Source organism: Suricata suricatta, chromosome 12, assembly GCF_006229205.1.
Source record: "Suricata suricatta isolate VVHF042 chromosome 12, meerkat_22Aug2017_6uvM2_HiC, whole genome shotgun sequence".
Taxonomy (NCBI): Eukaryota; Metazoa; Chordata; class Mammalia; order Carnivora; family Herpestidae; genus Suricata; species Suricata suricatta.
In genome coordinates, this window is record NC_043711.1 from 73,386,178 (window position 1) to 73,404,195 (window position 18,018).

Below are 18,018 nucleotides of genomic sequence, written 5' to 3' on the forward strand. Positions count from 1 at the left end.
TTGTGACAACGCACATCACCAAGTTAACAGTAGACTCTACACCAGTAGGATGGAACTGCACCACGATGAACATCATCCATCGAATTCATGCTGACAATAAGACAGTTGTATGCAGGCATCTAATCCCCTTCTTTTTGCAGGAGGCATTGCATCATCATTCTGCTGCTCAGACCCTCTAAATGGGAGTGGGTGTAATTTCTTATGGGCCCAACACTTCCAAGTACTCGTAGCTTGGATTCCTAAACAATTCCTTCAGATAGCTGCCACCAATTCAAAATGTTCAGTGCAGAAGGATCTGATTATTTTCCTGCACCTAAGGTTGATTTCATGATTGCAGTCACAGAGGGCAGGTGCAGTCTGTCCACTGGCATGAAAACCCACACAGCACATCCAACAGAGCATGTGCCTCCAACGTACTTGTCTGTGAAGCCCTGGTTTCACAAGAAACAGTGCCTTCTTTTCCTTGGCGCACCCTGGCCTTTTAAGTTTGCTTGTCTCCATTTTAGTGGATCCCTTAACCCATTCCTTGACAGGTGTGACTGTGGAAATCTTCCCAAACCCTAGGGTGTGCAAAGACCTTGCAGGACAGAAGATCTGGTACCACAGTTTCCCTATGGCTGTACCATCCACACGATTGAAGATCACCTTACGAGAGTTAGGAAAGAATGGCATCAATGCTGGACTCAATGATTCACTTAGGTAAATGCATAAGAAAGTCCTCAGACTCGAGGAGATGGAAGAGCTGGGCTGGGTTTCTCATCTCCACTGCAAGACAACCAAAACATGTGCTGGAAGGAGAGAAGCAGGAAGAGAATCAAGCTTGAGAAGCTTCAACCAGAGACCAGGACCAAGGGACATTTGAGAGACAGGAGACCAAATGAAGGTAGAGGTAATGGGAAGAAAGATGAGAGCCATAATGGAGGTAAAATTGCCTAAACAGAAGAAAGGAGTCATAAACTGCCTTAAGGTTTCCATATTCCCCATTGGGACTTGGAAGTTTGGGCAAAATGATAATGCATTTTGGAGATGTTTATTTGAGGGGTTCGTCCAAGTGGAAATGCTAGTCGTTAATTCACTGGCATGTTATTTGTCAAACGCTGCAATGTGTCAGGTACTGGCTTGGTACTTAGGAACGACACCAACAATACAGAAAACAGCTGTTCTGAGCTGCTCATGCACAAAACCAATTATTATATTCTAAAGGAGACATTTCAAAGTGCATCGCAGACATGGGCTACAAAGGGCTATGGCATCTTTTCAGCTAATACTCGAGGATGAGAAACAGTTTACCAGTCTTATAATTCTGTGTTCTGGTGGTGGAGGAGGATTACAGGAAGAGGAAACAGTAGGTGCAAATGCACAGAGGCAGGAATAGTGTGCAGAAAACTATAAGCCCCAGGAGATACTCAGCAGGGATGAGTGGACAGTTATCACAAACGCCTGGGACTTGGTAGTTATTACATGTGTGTCCTCTTTAATATTATTCATAAAACACTGACATCTATGTTTGGTACACTTTTCCATATATGTTACATGATGTTTTCCAGTATGCAGAATAAAATCACACATACAAATGTAACACATTTACCTCATTTTATATCAACGTTTTCTATCAAAGGATATTCCTCCCAGTTGAGCAAACAACAGTGTTAAACTTTACTTATTTGTTTATACACACAAAGCCCAAATCGAGTTCACAAAGAACTAGATCTTAGCAGGAGTCATTATACAGACTTTTATATTACAGATAATGAACACTGTTTTCTACTTTCACTTCAAGAGAAAACGTTCATTCCCCAAGTCACAGAGGGGTACTTAACACCAGCTGCCCTGGGGATTCATTCCGATACCACAGCGACTAAGAAATTTCTCTCGCCTGCGTGTCAAATTGTGTGTGTAGGAAAACCACCGCAGGGCACTATCACTGTGGGTAATGTGGCATGGGAAAGACCCAGGTGGAAAAGCTGTCCAATGGACTCATTCGAGTAGAAAGCGATGATTAAAATGGCGTCTCCGACTTGTATTAACATGCAACAGCTACCCCCGCTGGGGTGTAACTACATCCTATTCTCTCCGTTACTAAAAAGAAAATGAGGAACCCAATGCACAGGACAACAAAAATGTTGCTTGTGTCATTAAAACTTTTTCTAGGTTAATTTGCTCAAGTTAATAGTTTTAACAATGTTCTCTCATTATTAGAAAGCAGTGAAATGGTCCCTTTCTTGGTTCATTTAAGAGATACTGATTTCCAGCTTTATGGAATTCACTCTCTTTTACTCATTAAGAGAATAAGGTTACATGATGTTTAAGTAGAAAACCTGAGTTTGAGGAAGGGCCCTAAAATTAACCAGTCATGTATCCAATCAATCACGGTACACATCAAGCATCAACTGTATCATCTATAAAATGAGTATGATAAAACTTTCTATGCCCATGGCTCTCAAAGCTTAGCTTGCATGACAGTCATCTGGAAAACTTGTTAAAACAGACTGGCTGGGTACCATCCATCAGTTTCTGGATCAGCTGGACTGGGATAGACCTGAGCATCTGCATTTCTAATAAGCTCTCAGGTGATGACTGCTGTCAGTCCATAGACCACATCAATGCTTTTCAAAGCACTGATACATACTCATTCACGGAAGGCTTTCCAGGTGAACATGACTGATAAAATTATACGTTACTTACATGTTATAATATGTTGTATGAAGAATCGACATCTGTCATTTCTTTATACAGAGAAGCGTGAAATAAGAATATTTTACCTACTGGATGCAAAACCTCATGGTGAATAATCTAGGCTTCAGTTTACTTGAAGAAAAGCTACTGAATGAAAAATAGCATCGACGCCTACTCTAATAAGTGTTCTTAGCATTAAATTTCACCCTATACAAGCAAATGTCTCTGTTAAAAAATTCAAGCAATCACTGAAATTGTTCTATGTTTGCTGAAAATGCTATGCTATATAACCTTTGTTTTACACTTAATAACATTAAACACATCTTTAGAAAAGCAAAACAAGGAAATTGGTTCTCTTTCACCTTTAAGTCTTTCCAACAATGGAAAGGGGATTGGGGTCCCCAAAGGCCTGTGGACTACTTTGACCAGTAAAGGAAGGATGGACTAGTAGACCTGCTTTATTACCAAGGCACATAGTGGCCCCCTGAAAAGTTTGGAGACCACACTCCTAGGAACCCCCACCCCCATATATCCACTAAAGTGTCAACAGATGTGCCTTCTCCCTTTGTCACCACAGATGTAAGTGAATTAACAACAATCAAGGATTTATTTTTGATATTTTGAATGAGTGATGAGAAATGCTAAGGGAAGACCAAATTATTTCTGATGTTTACTATTCAACCAAAAGGTTTCAATCCATCAGCCATGAACCCACTGTGAGGTAGATGAGCCATGAAATGCACTGCAAACTCAGGAAAGAATACAGTTTTAAAAACCAACTCTGTTCCAGAATACCAATTTCTGTGCATTGTCACTAAATTCCATTAGTCACCCAATATAATAACGTACTTGAAGTTCACACAATATATAATCAGAGCAGCAATTACAGTCACAAACATTTTACAGGGAAGATATTAACGGCTGGGCATGTGGGGAGGGTGATTATGGATACTTCCACATGTAGCATATTCATTAAGTTGTTCAACCTCGATCTACCAAAAGTAGAAGACATTAATATGTTTTATTGACTGTCAAACCTCCCTAAAATGCCCAATGTTAAAGAAAAAAAAAACTATTTTGGAATCCTTTAATGAAGGGTTTTAATTTAAAGGGAAGCAGATGAAGCAGACTCAATTCTTTGTTCCTTAACTTTATTCCATTTCTGAGGGAGTGAAAAATCTGTGTAGTGTACCTCTCAAAAAAAAGAAAAAATCCCCACACTCTCTCCCACTCTCTTATTTTCTTTGTTCTCTAGTCTTTATTTTTGTCTTTTTTCTCCAAAGTCTATATTGAAGCCTCAGTGTAGGAACCACTGATGGAAATGAAGTACACAAGTTATCAAAACCAACAAGAACAGAGAAACGAGAAAAATGATGCATCTGGTTCTTTATTAAAACAAATCTAGGTTTAAGATGGGGAAAATGTCAAAACTAGAGAGCAGAAAACTTGTCTCTTAGAATTATCATTTGTAATCTATGCATTATTAAGCCCCTTACTACAGATGTCTGTGCCTTGTTTCTTTGTCTGCCTAACAGAAAAGCAGATGCCAGCAGCACCTTGTTCATTGGGCTGCTATTAAGTCAAGTGAGGTATTAAACTAAGATCTCCACTTAACAAGAAAGGACTAGTGCATACATTTAAAGTCTTATGCTTGTGACATTTCCCATTTCAGGTATAAAGGAAAATTGCTAGTAGAAAAGGCTAAAATGGATAGGTAATGCATCTTGAAGAAAAACAGAACGTAAATAAAAGAAAAAGCATCTAAAAACCTAAAACCATAGAGATATTTTATAAAACCTTGAAACTAAAATAAGAAAGACCACTTCTGGAAAAAATAGATTTTCACTTTTGTGTGTCACACTTAAATGCAAAATTAGATTAATATCCAAATTGGGGAAAAAACAATGAGATAGTTCATGTGTGTCATATTTTAACTACTGACATAGTCTGAGCCAATAAAATAAAAACTGAAAAATTACAGTGATTCAATGAGAGGTTCCTATCACTAAAGGGGGAAAGTCAAAATAATATACTAACAATAGCAATAGTAATCATGACTAATAACAATGGACAACCAACAATGTGTTAAGAATTGTAAGAGATAATATTTGCATACCTTATCTCGTCAGTCTCTGCAATACCACTGTGACCTGAGAATTACAGCTCCCATTGTGCACATGAGAGGACTGATGGAAAGGTTGAGTGACAACTGTTGTTGAGTTTTACAATGGCATCACAAATCTCATCATCTTGCCTACCTGATGCAAGCAGAACTCCTAGATGGCTACCATGATTCCTGTAGTCTGATCCATGCCTTTGTCCAATCTCCACCCTTTGAATGTGATCAGTACCCAAGACTTGCTTTCAACCAACAGAACATGGAACATGGGAGGGGCTATCACTCTCCTAATGATGTTACTTTATATGGCAAATGCAAAGGGATTCTGCAAGTGTAATTAAAGTCTTCAATCAAGTGATTTAAACTTAACCAAAGAGAGGTATCCTGGGTGAGTTTCTCCAAAGAGGATCTAGGAGTGAAAGACTTGAAGCAGCCAAGATGCTCACCTGTTTCCTGTGTTGTGTGTTGCCCGTGAAAAGGGAAGTTCTCTAAGAGTTAAGGGGCTCAGTCTTACCATGATAAAGAACAGAATTGTGGCAACAACCTGAATGAATTTGCTAGAGGAACTCCAGCTCCAGATGAGAACACAGCCCAGCAGACACCTTCATTGAAGCCTGTAAGGCCCCAAGCAGGTGACACCCTAACCCACAGAAACTGTGAAATAAAAAATGTTTGATGTTTTATGCAACTAAATTTGCAGTAATTTGTTTTGTGGCCGTGGATAACAAATATACTGCTCCCATTGCTTCCATATTTTAGTGTACTTAATTAAAAAGGGAAGTAAATGAATTCTATCTTGGCACTCCACCCAGCATAAAAATGACTGCAATACTGTCATCTTTTTTGAATATGTCCAACAGGAAGCAATTACTCTAATGGAATCACAAACTTATGGAGCTGGGACAGATTGCAGATTAGGAAACTGAGACCCAAAGAAAACATATCAATTATCCAATATCACCAAGACTGAGTAAAGAATGGAAAGAAGAATCCATATTCTCCTAGACCTATTTTTTCTTCTAAAGAATTATTTTTCAGTATTGACAAAATAGCAGGAACATTCACTGAGTGATGTCAAATTCAAAAAGAACATAGTTTTGTTCATGTACAAGAAAAAATATGATAAATAGAATGGCACTAATTTTAACAGGCTATGTCCCCATGAGGCAGTGTGAAATTTATTGGCAAATATCTAGTTTTTTTTTCTGTAGATAACCCAAAAGGTAGTTCAGCTCCTGGTTACGGAAGAGCCAAATTTCTTCCTTCTTACTTCCTTCTCTAGCTTCCTGAGAAACTTCTATATATTCATGTAATAATAAAAAGTTGCTTAAGTTGAAAGCTAATGCAAGTAAGCATAAAATAGTACCCATAGCACCAAAGCTTTATTAGGATATAAAATTAACAAAGCAATTCTAACAACATTTATGTTTATAACTGGATGCATTTATAATCTAATGCATCTGTGGACTAAGCAGGTCAGGTGAGGGAGGCCATGGATGGGGTGAAGCAGGGACAGAAAATGCCACACATGATTCTGAGGTTCTAGAGCATTAGTACTCCTCAAAACTTTTTAAAATGATGAATGAAAAAACCCCAGAAAAACCTCTCCATAATCACTGGAAAATCTGTATATGCTCTAAAGTTGAATATAATCAGGAATATATTGGATGCTTTTAACCAATATGTTTTATTTTCCTAGTTCTTATTTATTAACAGACATGGAGGGATTCACCACATTCTTACAGAAAAATATCCTGGTTAAGGACTCAGGATATTTTTTTAATTGTGATTACAATGATAAAAATTGCATTGTCAGCATTTTCTATTATGCCTGTGTTCAGCAAAAGTCCTCATTTCAGGCTAATCAGATTAACTAGAAAGAATATCCATCATATTTGGCAAATAGTTTAATAAATGCTTAAAACTCTCTTTTTGGATATTTTGTGGGAGCAGACAATCTGATCTTCATAAAAAGTCACTTGAAAAGAAATATGGAAGTGATATAGATTAATCAGGCACACAAGCTGTTTCCACTTGAAAAGTCCAGATGATGTACATGTAACCAGATTTTTCCTTTAAATCATCTAAAATGTTATCTCTGGTCTACACCTACTTCACTGTGTATGAACAGCTAGCTAAGCTCTTTATCTGGTAGTGCAAGCTGCTTTTAGTCGCTTAACCTTACTTTAATGTAATATTTGAGCATACCACCTATCTGCTTATATGAATTAAATTCCTCCATTTCCCTAGATCAGTGGTTCTTAAATTGTGGTCCCTAGAATACTATCAGCATCAATAACACATTGGAATATGTGAAAAATGTAAATTCCATAGCTGAATCAGAACCTCGGAGGTGGAGCCCAGAATCTGTACATTAATTAAGCTTTGGGGTGATTCAGATGCAAAGTGGAATTTGAGAACCCATGTCCTAGATATTAAATGAAGACAGCAACTGCCCATAGAAAAGGCAAATTATCCAGGGCTAGAGCTTACTGTAGAACAGTCTGCAGGACACTAGACATGCTGTCTAGATCCATGTAAAAAGTAACTGCCTTGAAGTCATATAAGCAATGACAGATCTGATAATATAACTGAAAAAGTCTTCTTCAGACTACTGTGTTAAGCAGTACCATCAATATCACTATAGATTTGAAGCAGTGATTTTCACTTTGGATCCTAGAGACTAGATAAAGTCAAGGGGAGGATTTAAAGATGCTTGGCCTATTTCCAGATGTGTTGATTCAACCCTATGCATGACACATCTGGGCTGACAACTGAAATATCCTTTTCTCTTTTCTTAATGTTTATTTATTATTTTTGAGAGAGTGCAAGCCAGGGTGGGGCATAGAGAGGGGGACAGAGGCTCCCAAGTGGGCTCTGCACTGACAGCAGAGAGCCCGATGCAGGGTTTGAACTCTAGAAAGTGCGAGATCATGACCTGAGCCAAAGTCAGACACTCAACTGACTGAGCCACCCAGGTGCCCCCCGCTCTCCCTTTTCTCTTTAAAAAATTTTTTTTAAATATCTATTCATTTTTGAGAGAGAAAGATTAAGACACAGTGCGAGAGGGGGAGGGACACAGAGAGGGAGACACAGAATCTGAAGCAGGCTCCAGGCTCTGAGCTGTCAGCAGAGAGCCCAACACGGAGCTTGATCTCACTTTATGAGATCATGACCTGAGTAGAATTCAGCCGCTTAATCAACTGAGTCACCCAGGTGCCCAAGCCCCTTTTCTCTTTAATCACACTCTCATGGTATTCCTGTGATGGCCGAGTATGTGAAAATGGTATTTATTCTTGCCTTCCTGATAGCCACCTGGTAAAATACATGCAGATAGTCTGATTTTTCTCCTTCAGCTATTTATTCCAACATATATCACATATTTTTCCACCTAAAGATTTGTGTTTTATCCTGCCAAGCTCCTCCCCATGTACTAGCAACTGCAAGATTTTTTTGAGGATTAATAGAATTTTTACTGCTTCATCAAGGACATTCTAAGGCTTAAAAAAAAAACCTCAAAACTATGATTCATGGAAATTAAACACCACTCTTGAAAAACCATTGGGTCTTAGAAAAAATAAAAGAGAAATTAGAAAATATCTTGAGATAAACAAAGATGAATACAAAATATACCAGAACTCATGGGATGCTACAAAAGCAGCAACCACAGGATTGTCATGACCTTTTAATCTCACAGGACATCCAGAATATGCAGAGTTCATCTAGCTTCCAAAATGAGATATTTTAAGTTGACAAGTATGCAATAATATGTCACTTTTTTTTTTTTTCTTTTCAAAGAAGACTTGCTTCTTCAGGTCACTTGTGATTTTCTGGTAAGACAAAGAAATCCAACTGAGTTTTTCCCCATGCTAATTAGTAGGGATAAGACCTGGATATGTCTAATGGGAGTGTTTTCCCCAGAAGAACCTTCACTGAGTTAATCAGCAAATCATCCCCAATGTCCTGCCTCTGTGCTGTAAATTCATCAGAAGATAAGACCTGGATATGTCTAATGGAGAGGGTTTTCCCCAGCAGAACATCCACTGAGTTAATCAACAAATCATCCCCAATGTCCTGCCTCATGCTGTAAATTCATCAGAAGTAAACTCCTTTTCATTCAATTGTTGATCAATTTCAACACTAATGCAAGTACACAAATTAGGCTAGCTGTTCATATTATGAACTATAAATAAGTGAAAAAGCTCACTAAATCCAGGCTCATTTTCCAGTTAGTCAGAACATTTTCATAAAGCTCCTCTAAAAATTCTGATGCCCACCTGGATCCTTGCTGGTCCCCTTAACTGGCTAAATACCACCACCACCACCCCACCAATGTTTGCACAATTCTTTCCTAACAGTTGACAGCTATATGGCCTTTGATTACCTTTGGCTTCCTGGAGCCACTTACCCAGATGTAGAGAGAGCACAAAGTAGCCTGGGAGACTATTACCCCTCAGAGAGCTCATAGCCCATGACAACCAGCTACAGGAACATAAAAGCCCAGCAACTTTGCCTTAGGGCAAAAGCAAACTCCAAGGCTGAGGCAAGGACTTCACTTCAAAGCTCATCATTGGTTAGCTTCTTCCTCTTGACTCTTGTTTCCTCCATTCTCTGTTAGTTGTGTCCTAGGAGTCCTTCCTTAATAAATCTCTTACAAACAACCACTTTGGGTCTGTTTGGAGAATATGACCTAACACAGCTGCCATTTACAAATAATCAACTTATAGAATTATGTTAAACTTAAAAATATTCTGAATCACAGTTTTTAAAAATCACGTTTTTATATTAATCCTTGTCTTTGGCTTTTGATAGATTTTTGTATATTTCTGGAATTCTTAAATTTTCTGTAAAAATAGTCATATCCATTATGATAAATCCACTATATGAGCATTCTTTCAGAGCGTTTTCAGTCACTGTACACTGTATTTTATCTGGTATTATTCTTAATCAGATTTTAGGATACTTTGACTATTTCCTGGGAAATAGACATAAGAGTATTTATCATTCAACTTAATGTGCAAATAGTTTTCCCTAAGGTCCTGTCATACCACATCATAATCAAGAGTCAGTGCCTGATTCTAAATGAGAAGTATTTCTTCTCTGAAAAAAAAGAAGTGAAACTATAAAAAGCATCAGCTTACCTAATTCCCAAACCAGAGTTCATTTTTGTCATATTCAGAGCTAAAAAGAAATATGTTCTTAACCACTACATTTTAGGTCACTTTCATTTTAGTAAAGATTTATTCCAGTTTCAACCACCTACTACTCTAGCCTTTTTTAAAAATCAATTCCTAAGGAAACACACAAACTTTACTCCAAAGATGAATAAAAAGGATTCATTTCATAATTTCATCAAAACATTACTGAAGAATGAATGAAGATGACTTTTCACAAAGCATTCATAAAAATAGCATCACTTTTCTAAGCATTTTCACAAATAGTATTAGAATTACCATCTCTCTGTGAAAGGAGAGGGAATAAACGAAACACAATCAAGAGTTGGACCCAGAGTGAGATGAGGACAGATTTGAAAGACAACATATGGAAAGCCTGTGAAACTGAAGAGTTACAGTCCTTGAGAGGAAAAACCTGTAGGAAGAAGGGAAAGAAAAGACCTGGTAATCATTAAAAGATCAAACTAATACAGCAAGGTAGAAGGTCAAGGACAAGTCAAGTGACTACAGAAGGCTTACCCACCAAGAATCTTGGACTAACTCAGAGTTGGCCCAGATGTAGAGGAGAGGGATGAAATTCAGACTTAAAATTGTCGATACAGAAATAAGACTTCAGTTGCTAATGTAGAAAGGAGGGAATTTTTATGACCTTTCTGTGAGTTTATTAAAAAGGGAAATGTTTTAAAGAGAGAGTATACGATTTTAAGTTACCAGAAAAAGATCTGTACAGATCTGGGAGGTGGGCAGTGGGCTACTTGTCAAGTTTGAGCAAATGATCTTATTGAAATTCTTGAACTTGGATCCAAAAAAAGAACAAAGAAGTAATATAGCTACATGCTTCACAAATGTACTACAATGAGAAGGAAAATATCCTGTAAAAACTCTTTTACAAGGCCTTATGTTTACTCCAATTTCAGCTTCAGAACAGTAGGTAGGAACAAAGCAAAGAAAGACAACTAATAAAAGACATTTATCTCCTTCTAATACATCTTGGTCTTGACTTTCTCAAAAAATTCCCTGAGGGAATCAACCATTTACTACCTCCATTAAAAAGGTTGCAAGGTGGCAACACAGTGAAGCTTATTTCTATCAGTTGGTGAGAAGTATGGAATCTTGCAAAAAATTCAATGACAGGAAATTTGAAATAAGAATAAGCAAATACAGAGTTAAGGAAAGAGAATGCCAGTGCAAACGACAGATAGACCAATGTATAAATTGAATAAAACTGCAGCCTGGAAATAAAAGCAGATGAATTAAGTAGGTTCTTAGGTAAGATGAACAAATAAGGCAAAAGCATTTAAAAGATTGTTTTCTATAATAGTCTATACTTTTCTGATATATGTCAAAAGATATTCCAGGAAAGAAGGAAAGAAAGAAGGAAGGAAGGAAGGAAGGAAGGAAGGAAGGAAGGAAGGAAGGAAGGAAAGAGGACAGGAGGAAGGTGGCTAAGGAGGAACAAAGGGGCATGCCATCTCTCCTAGCTAGCGATGTTATGGCACTAGAGTACACGGAAAGCCAACACCCTGGGAACATCTCATAAGCTGGCCATTCCTATATGGAGTCAGGGTAGGAAGGAGAAACACAAGATAGTGTAAGTGGGGAAGGAGGGAAAGAAAGAGAAGGGCCCCAGGGCCCTTCTACCTCTTGAGGGTTGCTGCCAAGGCTGCTGCTTGATGATGATGGCCATTGTAGCAAGATGATTCCCTGAAAAACTGAGGGTGCTGACCTTGGGTTTCTACTCATGCTTACACATGAACTTCACTTTCTCAAAGCAGAAGAGTACTCTGAAAACACACAGAAGCCATAGAATGGTGCAAAGAAAGACAATCATAAAAGCTAATCTTTGGATAACTTTTCTGAAATATTAACTTGGACAATAAATAAGAAGCAGTTGAGAGTGGAATTGCCCTAAAATAAAACTGTCTTTGGCAAAACGCTGAGGAGAGTTTCTTTGTATCCTTTTCTTCCTTCGAATCAAGACATTCTCATGTTTAATGCCTCTTTTGTAAATAGAGTTAAGAAAAAAATAATTGTATTAGACTTTTTCATCAAAGGCAAAATAGAAGAAATAATCATTAGCTTCCTTAGCTGCTTGCCAATGATCTTCCTGGTGTGTGAGGGATTTTGTTCCAGGTCATCTCAAAGAATCACAATCTTGGTCAACATCATTGTTCATCTTTGGAAGTGAATCCTATTTACCAGATTCCATACTTTCAAAATGGAATCCATTGTAACTTTTCTCCCTTCATTCCACAATTTTTCATTTTATGATAAATTAATTTATTCTCTAGAATCTAGAACAACTGAATTTCATAACCTCTTATGAAGTCTAAATTTTGACTTCACTATCCCTGGGTATATACTTTTCTAAATAAATAACGCATGAGTCCTTAACATAAATGTTGAACATTCAAGGGACAGATGATTTTTTACATTATTGCACAATATATTTCTTCTTGTTAGATAAAAGTAAACCCTACAAATAAATCTTCCTCAGAATTGCTTCCTCTCTAAGAAAGTAAATACCCAGGACAAAATTCTTAAATTTGTATAGCTCAGATCCTGGACTCATGGTCAGTGAAAATATTCCATGTTGTAATTTTCTTGCTGCTTTCTGTAATGTGTGAGTGACCTATTCCCTATACACCTTTGGTCTAATCCCTCCTATCACTCAAATAACCAATTTGTCTTCTTTTAGCCCCATTATAAACACCTACTGTGTCTCACGACCTAGGTTATCTGGGTTTTCAATTTTGAGTCAGAGGAATCACATTTGCTCTATGTGGGTCAGTCAAAATTAAGTACAGAAGTCTCCACGTACTAAAGTTGGTACTACACTGCCTTATGATTATGGAATTAAATTAACTTGAGTCTTAAGCACTTTATGTCTTTCGGCATTATTATTTTTTTTTTTTTAGTACAAAAGCTGGGGCACATCAAATAGTCCAACCTTTGAGAAATTGCATGGATATGATACCTTTATCATCACTTCTTTTGGTGTTACTTCATCGGATCATCAGTGGTTCTCAAAGTAGGGTTCCTTGAACAGCAGCATCAGCATCACCTGGGAACTTGTTAGGAACACAAATTCCTGGGCCCCATCCCAGACTTACTGAATTGGAAATTCTAGAGGGGAACCCAGCAATGTCTGTTATAAAATTCTCCAGGTGATTCTGATATACTCTGAAGTTTGAGTACCACTGGGATGGATACTTATGTACTGGTAAAAGATAGCATGTGGAAAGAATTGCCAGGCTTTCTGGTTCTTTTTTTTTAATGTATTTTTTAAATTTATTTTTGAGAGACAGAGAGAGACAGCATGAGCAGGGGAGGGTCAGAGAGAGAGGGAGACACAGAATCTGAAGCAGGCTCCAGGCTCTGAGCTGTCAGCACAGCCCAACATGGGGCTTGAACCCATGAACTGTGAGATCATGACCTGAGCTGAAGCTGGATGCTTAACCGACTGGGCCACCCAGGCGCCCCTTTCTGGTTCTTTTTTAAATTTTATTTTTTATTTTTTAAACTTTTTGAGAGAGACAGAGCATGTACAAGCAGAGGAGAGAGATTGAGAGAGAGATTCAGAGACAGAGACGGAGAGAGACAGAGAGACAGAGGAGAGGAGAGAGACAGAAAGACAGAGAGAATCCCAAGCAGGCTCCAGGCCCAGCATGGAGCCCAACTGGGCTTGATTCCACAGCCCTGGGATCATGACCTGAGCTGAAATCAAGAGGCTTTCTGCTTCTTAATAGTCCCCTTACTTATAAACAGTCATATTTACATTAAAGCAATCATGAAAAGTATATCATCTTATTTAAAGAAAATATTTTATGTTTATGACTATCAGATGCTATTTTTTAAACAAAATATATGAATTACTAAAAATTGAGAAGCTAGGAGAGAAAATAAGAGCAGAGAGAAATAGAATATATCCATGCAAATACAAAGTAAAACAAATTGCAGACATGAGGTTTTTCATTTTATCTCTTATCTATTATACAATTCTGTTTTTTAATGTTTATTTATTTTTCTGAGAGGTAGAGATAGAGACAGAGACAGTTTGAGCAGGAAAGGGCAGAGAGAGAGGGAGACACAGAATCTGAAGCAGGCCCCAGGCTCCAAGCTGTCAGTACAGAGCCCTACATGGGGTTTGAACTCACAAATCATGATATCATGACCTGAGCTGAAGTCAGATGCTTAACCCACTGAGCCATGCAGGCACCCCTCTGCAATTCTATTTTTAAGTTAAGAAAAATAGAGCATTAAATGGCTCTTTTGTTACCTGAAAGATCATATAAATCTTGTGACTGTATGTAACTAGTGGTTTTCTTAATATTATTTTGGTAATATATAAGCATTCCCACATGCTTTAAAAACATTTTCTGAAGGAATTATTATTAAACCATTGAAGAGGCATACAAACCTAAGGACGTCTTGTCACCATTACACTTGGTGATGACCAAAGAGGACTGTATTATAATGTCGCCATACTTTTCTCTACACAGGTGAGTGGGTTTGTACAGGTCAGCATTAGCAGGTGGTGCAGGCCTTAAAGCAGAGGTGGCTAACTCCACCAAATTTTACACTCTGCCTTGCACAGTGTGGAGAATTGCAGAAAACCACTCTCTAATCATGAACCTCATTTCACAGCACCCCTTTCATTTAAGGAGGGTCCTATGACTAATTCTCACAAATGGAATGTAAATGGAAGAAATGAGGGTCAATTCCAAGTCTTTTTCTTTCCTCTTCTTCCTTTATCTAGTGGTCAAGGAGACCATAAGATATACTGGAACCACTACATGGAACAGAGCCTAGGTCCCTGAATTACCACGTAAAAGAAAGCCATCTTCAGACCAGAAACACATTAACCGGACTCTTAAGTGAGTGACTCCTATCGTTTATAAGCGTATACTCCAGTTAATATAGGGTTTATATGACCTTTTGTCTTAAAGGCCAATTACACTATCTCAAATCAAAGAACATGACAGACACATTGTGATGGGTATTTTTATGTGTCAACTTAACCAGGCCACGGTGTATCCAGATACTTGGTCAAACATTAATTCCAGGTATGCCTGTGAAGGTGTTTCTGGATGAGATTAACATCTGAATCGTTAGGCTGAGAAAAGCAGATTGCTCTTCCCAATGTGAGTGGTCATCATCCACTCCACTGAGAATCTGAATAAAACCAAAAGGCAGAGGAAGGAAGAATTCATACTCTGCCTGACTGTTTGACCTGAGACAACAGTCTTCTGCTCTCAGACTAGCTCTCATGCCATCAGCTTTCCTGGTCCTCAGGCCTTTGACTGGACAGGATATTGTGGGATTTCTCGGCCTCATAACCATGTAAGCCAATTTCTTGTAAGATAGATAGACAGTTCTATTTCTCTAGAAAACTCTGAAAACACATACGTGGAAAGCTAAAAAAGGATAAAAACTGTGAGAACTAATTTTATCTCCATTTTATAGATGGCAAAACTGAAACCCCTAGATGACTGTGGACTCCGATATCTCAACTTACCTGGCTTAATTGAGTTCTCTGCCTTAGGCAGAATATAATTACAGTTACAGCAAGCATTCACTCGAATGAGCCTGTTGATTACTGTGGCTTTACAGTAAGTTTCAAAATCAGATAAAGAGGGTTCTCCAACTTTGCTCTTCCTTTTTAGTATTGTGTTGGCTATTCTCAGTTCTTTTCATTTCCATATATTAAGTTTTTAAAATTTTTTTTGAAGTTTTCTAGGACTTTAATTGGAACTACACTGAATCTGGAGCTCACTTGGGAAGAACTGACATCTTTACCATATTGAACCTTTCCATCCATGACCAGAGAATGTCTCCAAATTTATTTCACTTTTTCATCAAAAAGATTATTTTTAGATTTTTTTACTTTGTTTGTCAGTGTTATATCATTTTTTACTTGCAAAATCCTTGACATACTATGTTAGATTTAATCTTAAGCATTTCATTTTTGGTATGATTATGAATAGTGTTCCCTTTTTTTTTTGAAAGAGGAAGAGAGGGAGAAAGTAAGAGAGAGAGAGAGAGTGGGGGATGGGCAGAAGGAGAGAGAGAGACAGAGAGACTATATTTTTTAAATGTTTATTTATTTTGAGAGAAAGAGTGCATGCAAGCTGGGGACCAGAGAGGGGCAGAGAGAGGTAGAGAGATTTCCAAACAGGCTCTGTGCTGTCAGCACAAAGCCCAATGTGTGGCTGGAACCCATGTACTGTGAGATCATGACCTGCGTTAAAATCAAGAGTTGGACACTTAATCAGCTGAGTCACCCAAGTGCCCCAAGTGAGAGAGAGAAAGAGAGAGAGAGAGAGAGAGAGAGAGAGAGAGAGAGAGAGAGAGAGAGAGAGAGAATCTTAAGCAGACTCCAGACCCAGGGCAGTGCCCACTATAGGACTTGATCTCAAGGCTGTGGGATCATGACCTGAGTCAAAATCAAGAGTCTGGATTTTTTGGTAGATACTTTGGGTTTCCTACATAAAATGTCTTGTCATCATGGGTAAAGACAATTTTATTTGTTTCATATGTTTCTTTTGATTCACTGATTCTCTCCCTCTTCAACTGGACCATGTTTGGTACTTTTCCCACAGCCCGTTCCAGCTTCCCTATTTTTTCCTCAATGTACTAATCTTCTACCTGGCCTTCCCAAACCTCCTTGTCACATTTCTCCCTCTTCCTTAGCTCCTTTCATTTCACTTTCTCAAATGTTCTAACTTTCCAATTTCTACTAGCAGTGCAGCCAGCAATAACCAAAGCACTCTGCTGAGCTTTCCTCCTTTCCAGATTTGGTCACCACACTGCACCTCATCTCCTTGACCACAGAGCTGCAAGTGGATATAGACAAAGTAACCATTCTTCATAGAAAAAAATTGAGACTTTAATTGCATAATTTTCCTGAACAACGCCACCAGGGGAACTGTGTGGTCTGTCATGGCAGCTTACACAATCCATCAAGACTGACTGAGAGAAATGAGCATTAGCAAAACATCCTTTAACCAGAATTTTGACTGCAACTATGTCGTATTTAGATAACCTAAAATTCTTTCATTTTGTTGACAATATATTCACAGTATCCCATTTCCCCTTCTTGTCACCTGTCTAATCTTTCCTTCTAATCTTCAAAACGTAATTCTCTGTCAAGACTCCCTAGTCTCTGAGCTGCATCGTCCTCTGAGCTGCTGAGAATTTTATTGTGTGTGCTAATCTTTTCCTCCTTGCTCCACTGGTTCTATTGTATTGAACTGCTACACAATGGAATGTTCTACGTTGTTTTGCATGTGCATATGTGTGTATATAAATGTGTGTGTGTGAATGTGTGCCTGTGCACACTTTTTTAATGTCTTGTTTTTACATTTTAAAGAAAATCACTCGAGGGCCAAAATCCCATTTCATGCTTCTTTGCAATTCATACACGTTCAAATACATTTGAGTGATTGATATCTGTTTTTAAGCCTAGATATTGCCCTAGTTTTAGCACAAACTGAGAAAATAATATAACACTCTAAATATTAATTAAATATCTTTTAATCCTACTTTAGTCATAGTGGATGTGTATCAGTTAATTTATGTTAAAGTAAAAAGAAAAAAGGAGGGAAAAGGCCAAAATAACAGTAGTTTAGATAGGATAAAGACTCATTTCTCTCTCAGATTTAAAATTAAAAAAAAACAACCTGGAGGGGCTCCTGGGTGGCTTAGTTGGTTAAGCAACCAACTTCGGCTTAGGTGATGATCTTGTGTTTCATGAGTTCAAGCCCATGTCAGGCTCTGAGCTATCAGCACTTCAGCAGCTGAAGCCTACTTCCGACTCTGTGTCTACCTCTCTCTCTGCCCCTTCCCTGTTTGCACTCTGTCTCTCTCTTTCAAAAATAAATAAACATTTAAAAAAAAAAAGCCTGGATTTAGGAGTCCAGTCTGGGTAGGGTTGTCCCAGCTTTTATTATGGGACCATTTCTCAATCGTCAACATATGGTTTCTACTTCCTAGTAGAGATGGCTAATCAGACACAACTTATATTGGTGACAGAAGAGAAGGAAGATT

The 18,018-nt window shown here is 38.1% G+C and overlaps 1 protein-coding gene across 1 annotated transcript in view; it reads right to left on the bottom strand.

Moving 5' to 3' along the window:
- The window catches only part of PLCB1 (phospholipase C beta 1), a 664,399-nt gene that overhangs the window by 453,079 nt on the left and 193,302 nt on the right, over positions 1-18,018 (bottom strand). The window lies entirely within an intron of this gene.